This window comes from Perognathus longimembris, chromosome 6, assembly GCF_023159225.1.
Source record: "Perognathus longimembris pacificus isolate PPM17 chromosome 6, ASM2315922v1, whole genome shotgun sequence".
NCBI lineage: Eukaryota > Metazoa > Chordata > Mammalia > Rodentia > Heteromyidae > Perognathus > Perognathus longimembris.
Window position 1 is genome coordinate 12,277,725 of NC_063166.1, and position 8,582 is coordinate 12,286,306.

The following is an 8,582-nucleotide window of genomic DNA, read 5'->3' on the forward strand; positions in this document are numbered from 1 at the left end:
AGGACAGGGTCATTTGCATTTGAAGTTCTAGTCAAGTGGTGGGCATGAGGTCCTCCAAATGACCGCAGAGGTGGCTTCTAGCCTGTTCCCAAGCCTGATGGTGCTTAGCAGAGGGCCAGGGGAGCCCCAGGTCAGGAGGGTGGGGTGCCAAGTACCCCTGAGCAGAGGTCCTCTGGAGCGGGGGGGGGGAGGCCTCAGCTGGGGAGCAGGGAGGGATTGAGTTCCCGTGCTGTAAGCAGAGCCCCCTGCCCACCTGCCAGCCCCCAGCCCGGGATCGTCTTTCTCCTAAGGCCTTTCAATCCGGGCTCCTGAAGACAGCTGCTGTGTGGCCACAGGAGCCCCACCCACCCTCCCAGAGTCCAGATGGGCCTCGAGGGAGAAGTGTCCCTCCCGCTACCCTCCACTTCCCCGGCAGAGAGCAGCAGCCTCACCCGGCCCCCTCTGCGTCCCGTCTGTGTCCACTCCCAGAAAGGACCCCTGCGCGCCTCACACCCGCCCTCCACTCCAGTCCCCAAGGCAGGGTCAGCCTAGGGCAAGGAGCAAGTCCTGCCCTTCTGCTGCCCCCATCCTCGCTTCCCTGTCCAGCCCCCACCCCACCCCATACAGCGTTCAGTGCCCCTTCCCCCGCCTCAGCCGTCAGCCATGTGCTCCCCAGCACCAGGCAAATGCAATCAGGGCTCCTTAGCTGCTACTTTGCATGCATTTGCATAACACTCTCATGAATGTCAAAATGCCAGAGTCCTCTCCAACACCTACCCAGGCATGGCCGGCTGGGCTGGACAGCCCTGGAGGAATAAAATGGCCAAGATCCGCCGAGGACACTGGGGATGAGGAAGAGTGGGGATGAGGAAGAGCGGAATTGTGGGGGGGGGGGGGAGGGGGCTCTGGAAGGCCACCAGAAGGGTACAAAGAATCCTTACTGAGTATCGAGTATCACATGGCCTGAGCCTAGGCAGCGTGCACCTGCCTTCTACTTCACACGCTTGTCCACACAGTGAACCCTTCCCTATGTGTGTAAACTAAGGCTCAGAGCAGCTCAAAATCTGGAGACGGGGAGGTAGAGAGAGGAGAGGAGGGAGAGAGAAGATGGAAAGGGGAGGAGGGAAGAGGAAAGAAAGGGAGAGGGAAGAGAGAAGGAGCGAGAGGAACCTTATCTAAAAGGGAAAAACGTATGCAAGTCAGAAGCCAGGAAGTGAGAGAAAAGGACTGAAACCTGGAAGCCACATCCAGAGAAAATCTCCTTCAGCAATGAAGGGGATCAGGTGTTCGCTGAAGAAGAAGGGGAGAATGGCTACGTTAGAAAAAGGGCTAAACGCCATTCCAGGAACAGAAAGGAAATGATGAAAGAAGAAACCTTAGACCATCAGGAAAGAGGAAAGAAGAGGAGAAAGAGAAAAACTGAGTGAATGTGATAGCCTCTTCTTTTGATGAGTTTTCTACATCAGTTGGAGAGCTGAAGCAACAATGGAAACACTGATGTGCCTAAATAATGAGGTCTCAATGGGGAGAGGAAAGGGTCTTAAAGTGGGGTCCAGTTTTCTGTTTCACCTGGACTAGTAAAATGGCGCCAGTAGATGGGAGGGGGCGGATGGGTCGAAAGTAAGGCATGGGTATAAGCCAAAAGATATACACGGTATTGCCTAGAACATGGACTAAAACTAAAAACATAAAGTCTATGCAAAGAGACACACTCAAAACACTATTGCTAAATCAAGAAGGGCAAAGCAACTTCTGAAAAATCAATTTTGGAACAGCAGCTGCTTCTGAAAACAGCAAAAACCTGCTATCCTGATCGCATAGCTGAGATTTGTCATGCTTTCATTTAAAAACAACAACAACAGAAAACTCATAACCTAGCCAGGCATGATGGTACCTGACTATAATCCCAGCTACTCAGGAGGTAGAAGCAGGAGGATCAAGAGATCAAGGCCAACCCAGACACTTTAGAGGGATCCCAAGACCTTATCTCAAAGATGAAACAAAAATGAGCTGGGAGTACAGCTCAAGTGATAGATTACTGCCTAATGAGCTCAAGGCCCTGGGTTAAATTCTCAAGGCCAAGAAAACAAAACAACAACTGCAAAGCATACATTGTATTTCAATTCAAAATGCAATGACGAGCTCAGTGGTTTGGGCATGCATGAGGCTCTAAATTCAATCCTTGATAACACAAATGAATAAACAAACAAAACAAAAGGACTATTGCATGAGGCCAGGTGTAGTGGTACACACCTGTAATCCTAGCACTCAAGAGGTTGAGGCAGGAAGATTGAGTTTGTATTCCTTAAGTCAGCCTAGGCTCCAATGATGTAGGAACAGAGGTTGTAATCCTGGTTTGCTCTAAAGGTGGAGCTCAGGACTTTCTGAGGTTGGATGGACAGACTTCCACATCAACAAACAGGGAAGTTCCAGCCCTTCCCCACCATGGTATCTCAAGAGAAGAAAACTAGACAAGGAAGCTTAGAACGGTCTAACACAGGTGGCTCAAACAGGCTCAGCTCTGCACGCGGCTCCCTGCAGCCTGGGCCTGGCTGACAGCATGCTGTCACACCAAATAACAGATCCTCAGAAGATGAACTAGGCTTATTCAGGAACAGCTGTGCACTGGAGTGTGTGGGCAGGGTAGCGTATGTGTGTAATCCAGGACCTTGTGCATGCTAAGCTGTGTCTGCCACTGAGTTACACCAGAGAGGGGAACCTTTAAAGGCAGAATAAGGAGGATGACAGCAGATGTTTTGAAACAATCCGTGGCCACAGGATTAATAACAAGAATGGTGCTAGTTTGAAGAGGAATGGATAGATTGCTTCTGGACAGACGTCCTCACAGAAGTATCCTTTGTGTTTCCGGCAGGGTCTTTTCTGAACATCCCTCAACATCAGACACATGTGCGTGAGATGCCCCGCTCCACACCTCCCTGGTTGTTGTTTTTTTTGGGGCCAATCCTGGGGCTTGGACTCAGGGCCTGAGCACTGTCCCTGGCTTCTTTTTGCTCAAGGCTAGCACTCTGTCACTTGAGCCACAGCGTCACTTCTGGCCATTTTCTGTATATGTGGTGCTGGGGAATCGAACCCAGGGCCTCATGTATATGAGGCAAGCACTCTTGCCACTAGGCCATATCCCCAGCCCCTCCCTGGGTTTTGTTTTTTCCGTTTTTGCAGTCCTGGGGATTGAACCCAGGGCCTTGAGCATGGTAGGCAAGGGCTCCATCCTTTGAGCTACACCCTGGCCCTTTTTTTTTGTTTAATTTTGAGATAGCGTTTTGCTAATTTTGCCTAGGCTGGCCTTGAACTCTCCATTTCTCTGCCTATACTACCACATCTGGCCAAACCTCCCAGTCCTTCCCTCCCTCCCTTCCTCTTTTCCTTCCTTCCTTCCTCCCTTCCTTCCTTCCTTCCTCTCCTTCCCTCCTTCTTTCCAGCCTTCCTTCCTTCCTTCCTTCCCTGCCTTCCCTCCTTCCTTCCAGCCTTCCTTCTTTCTTTCATTCCTCCCTTCCTCCCTCCCATCCTTCCTCCCTCTCTCCTACCCTTCCTTATTTCCTTCCAAACAAACACTGCATTTTCAAAAATGGCAAGCAAACGATCTGTTAATTAATTACAGGGTAGAATTTCTGATCAGCCTAAAATGACTACAATTTCTACACTGAATTGTGAAAATTCTCATTAACACAAAAAACTTTAGGGTTCTCAATAGCTCTAGCTATCAGAGCTTGTAAAAAATTCAATTTGGATGCAGTGTTTTTCTTTTTTCCCCCCCCCCCCCAATATTCCAAACAACAGAGCCCCTCCATGGCATGTTCGGGGCCCTGGGGTTGAGATTGATGGGCCTGGAGCCGCCTGAACCAGAATCCAGCGAGCTCTAAGCCTGCCACGCGCCACCTGAGCCAGCGTGTACCCGCAGGTTGCCATGTGCAGTTTGAAATCCACTGGTGTTGTGTGACTATGTAACTCAAAATCAATCGGAATTAAATGAAATCGCAAATTCAGCTCCGAACAAAATCATCAGTTCTTTAGCCGGACCTGGTAGCTCACGCCTGTCATCCCAGCTGCTCAGGAGGCTGAGATCTGAAGATTGCAGTTCAAAGCCAGCCCAGGCAAGGAAGTCCATGAGACTCTTATCTCCAATGAACCACCAAAAAAGCCAGAAATGGAGCTGGGGCTCAAGTAGCAGAACACTAATCTTGAACACAAAAGCTTAGAGACAGCACCCAGGCCCTGAGTTCAAGCCCTAGGAGAACACACACACACACACACACACACACACACACACACACACACACACGTCGGTTCTTCAGTTTCCTTCATCACAGGTCACATGCTCAGTAGTCACATACAGCTAGAGGTCGTCAACTGGACAGTGGCAGTGTGAACAACTCCACAGCATAGCAAGCTCAGTGTTAAGATACACACCAGGCACACCAGGCGCTGGTGGCTCACACCCGTAATCCCAGCTATTCAGGTGGCTGAGATCTGAAGATTATGGTTTGAAGCTAGCCCAGGCAGGAAAGACCATGAGACTCTTATCCAATTAACCATCAAAAATGCCAGAAGTGGAGGTATGGCTCAAGTGGTAGAGTGCTAGACTTGAGCAAGAAAGCTAAGGGGCACTGGCAGTCCCTGAGTTCGAGACCCAGTACCAGCATACAAAAGAAAGTAAGCAAGTCCAATGTCAGAGGCTTGATGGGGCCCAGAGTAGTTCTTACACATCTAAATCTAGCTTTGATAGATACAATAGACATACATAGATGCTCTGTGATATGGTTGCATTTATTTGGCAAAAAGTTGGCCCAAAAGAGTGCAAAAATCACCTGTAGGGCTGTCGCCAACCTTTACAGTCACATGCTATATTTAGAGTGGTGATTAAGCTCTTGGTGAAATAGCATTAGCAATAATACTGGGGGTAAGCCGAGTGTGACCCTGCCGGGGCCCGGCACCCCTCAGGACCCGCCTGCCCTCGAGGAGGAGGTTAGAGGGGCTACGCATTCGCTCACCACGCACACAGAAACCTCTCCACCCCCAAAGTCCCACACCTAGGACTCTGGTGCTTCTGCATCTATTCCTGAACTCATCGTGCAAGGTAGAGTGGGGTGTGCTGGAGGCGTAGCTCAAGTGGTAGCCCACTAGCCATGAGCAAGAAAGACTCATGAGGGGCTGGGAATGTGGCTTAGTGGTAGAGTGCTTGCCTAGCATTGCATGAAGCCCTGGGTTCCATTCCTCAGCACCACATACACAGAAAAAGTCAGAAGTGGCGCTGTGGCTCAAGTGGTAGAGTGCTAGCCTTGAGCAAAAAGAAGCCAGGGACAGTGCTCAGGCCCTGAGTCCAAGCCCCAGGACTGAAAAAAAAAAGTGAGGCTGGAGGCACACATTAAGTTGTAGAGCACCAGCTGAACAAGCAAGGTGAGCAAGTGCGTGCACGCCCTGAGTTCAAACTCCATTGTCACATAAAAATAAATAAAATAAAGGTAGCTTATAAAAAAAAAAGGGGAGGCACTGGGGATATGGCCTAGTGGCAAGAGTGCTTGCCTCGTATACATGAAGCCCTGGGTTTGATTCCCCAGCACCACATATATAGAAAATGGCCAGAAGTGGCGCTGTGGCTCAAGTGGCAGAGTGCTAGCCTTGAGCAAAGAGAAGCCAGGGACAGTGCTCAGGTCCTGAGTCCAAGGCCCAGGACTGGCAAAAATAAAAGGGGGGTGGGAATGGCTCAAATTGTAAAGTGCTAGCCTTGAGCAAAAGAGCTCAGGGACAACAGAGCCCAGGGTCTGAGTCCAAGCCCCACAACTGACAAAAACAAACAAACAAAAAAAGAAAGACTCATGAGAGATGGAGGCCCTGAGTTCCAGTCCTAGTAACAGACATTAAAAAAAAAAAAAGTGGTGGAGGGTATGCAAAGATTTTGGGTCTGATTTAGTCGTGGATATGAGTGTTGGTTGCAGACACTAAGTGCCCCCCAAAAATCCCAGTGGCTCAAGCCTGTAATCTTAGCTGAGATCTGAGGATCTCAATTCAAAGCCAGCCTAGGCAGAAAAGTCCATAAGACTTTTATCTCCAATAAAATACACGCCCCCCCCCCAAAAAAAAATCTGGGCTCGGTACTGGTGACTTGTGCCTGTAATCCTAGCTACTCAGAAGGCTGGGATCTAAGGATTGCGGTTCAAAGCCAGCCCAGACAGAAAACCCCATGAGACTCTTATCTCCACTAAAATTACCAACAACAAGCTAGGTGGCGCTGTGGCGTAAGTGGTAGAGCACTAGCCTTTAGCAAAAGTAGCTCAGGGACAGTGCCCAAGCCCTGAGTTCAAGACTGGGAATCAATGCAGGTACACACACGTGCACGCACAGGCACACACACACACAACTGTAAGTTCTGCTCTGGCTCAAGTGGTGGAGTGCTAGCCTTGAGCAAAAGGAAGCTCAGAAACAGTGCCCAGGCCCTGAGTCCAAGCCCCAGAACTGGCACACAAAAAAGTATCCCGAAAGCTGGGCATACTAGTATGTGCCTGTGATTCAGGAGGCTAATCAGGCAAAGTTAGTAAGATTGTGTCTGAAAAGCAAATAAAACAGCGAAAGGACTAGGGGTGGGGCTCAGGTGGTAGCACACAAGTGAAACCCTACATTTAAAACACAGCAAAAGGGGCTGGAAATATGGCCTAGTGGCAAGAGAGCTTGCCTCGTATACATGAAGCCCTGGGTTTGATTCCCCAGCACCACATATATAGAAAATGGCCAGAAGTGGCGCTGTGGCTCAAGTGGCAGAGTGCTAGCCTTGAGCAAGAAGAAGCCAGGGACAGTGCTTAGGCCCTGAGTCCAAGGCCCAGGACTGGCAAAAAAATAAAAAATAAAAAAATAAAACACAGCAAAAAGTGTCCCCACATATTTGCAGCGACTGCCAAGCTTAAGAATCCTCCTGAAATTCTTATTTATAGCATCAGCCTTGGGAAGGGAGAGTCTCCGGCTCCACCCCAGATACTAAGACCTCCGGACTTAGAGTCACATTTTAACAGGCAACATGGGGAACAATGCCTGCAGCCATTTTGAGTTGGTTTCTCCATGGTCTGCAGGGCTCTCTCAGCTGAACAGAGCCCACAGATTTTAATCATTTCCAATAATTCTTTCAAGAGAGACCTGAGGTTGGGCATGGTGGTACACACCTATAATCCCAGCTATTCAGGAAGTAGAGACCAGAAAGATCATGGTTTGAGACCAGCCTAGGCAAAAAGTTCATAAGACCCTATCTCACCCACTAGAAAATGCTGGGTGTGTTGTGAAACGCCTGTCATCCTAACTACGTGGGAGGCATAAATAGTAAGATCGGAAGTCCAGGATGACCCAAGCATAAATGTAAGACCCTATTGGAAAATTAACAAAAGCAAAACAGGCTGGGAAGGGGGCAGGGAAGATGTGGCTCAAATGATAGAGTGCTTGCCTAGCATGTGCAAAGCCCCAGGTTCGAGCCCCAGCACCACAATAAGCAAACAAACAATGAAAGACCCAGAACTCTTTCTCAACCTAGCGATACCACAGCATACTTGCTGATGTTGTGTATGCTGCTGACAATTTGGGTTTTCTGGTGGTTAATTGGCAAGAAGAGTCTCAGGGATTTTTCTGCCCAGGCTGGCTTCAAGCTGCAATCCTCAGATCTTTGCCTCCTGAATAACTAGGATTACAAGCATCTGTCACCAACACTCAGTTCAATGTTTTGTTTTAAAGGATTCTAGCTGATACAAGAGGAAGAAGCAAATCAGCATGAAGAATAAATTGCAGTTAGCTGTAGCAGGTACTGGGTGAAATGGTCCATGTAGATGGGAGAATGACACACCATAGCCAAGTGCTAGTGGCTCACACCTGTAATCTTAACTACTTGGAAGGCTGAGATCTGAAGATTTCAGTTCCAAGCCAGCCTGAGCAGGAAAAAAATCCATGAGATTCTCATCTCTAACCACCTAAAATCCGGAAGTAGAGCTGTGGCTTAAAGTGGTAGAGGGCCGACCTTGATCACAAAAAGCTCAGGAGCAGCACCTCGCCCCTGAATTCAAGCCCCACAACTGCCAAAAAAAAAAAAAAAAGTGGTAGAATACACATGATATAAATTTTGCCATCTTACTATTAAGTGGTTCAGTGGCATTTCTACGTTCACAAGGTCAGGCAACTATCACCACCATTCAATTAGATTTTTTTTCATCCTCCTAAAGAGAAACTCAGCACTATTAAACAACTTCCTATTCCTTCCTCTCCCCGATCCTGACAGCTGCTCTTGTTTGTATGTCTGGGACTTGGCCTACACAATAGTGTAGGCCATTCAGTGGCACGAACACAATGTCTGTCCTTTGCTTCTTTCACTTAGCATAGTGTTTTCAAGGTTCATACAAAGTCATGGCATCTATCACAATTTCCTTCCTTTTTAAGACTGTATAATATTCCTTTCTCTCTCTTTTTTTTTTTTTTTTTGGTTAGTAGTGGGGCTTGAACTCAGGGCCTGGGCACTGACCCTGAGCTCTTCACCTCAAGGCTAGCACTCTACCACTTGAGCCACAGTGCCTCTTCTGGTTTTCTCGTGGTTCATTGGATATAAGAGTCTCACAGCC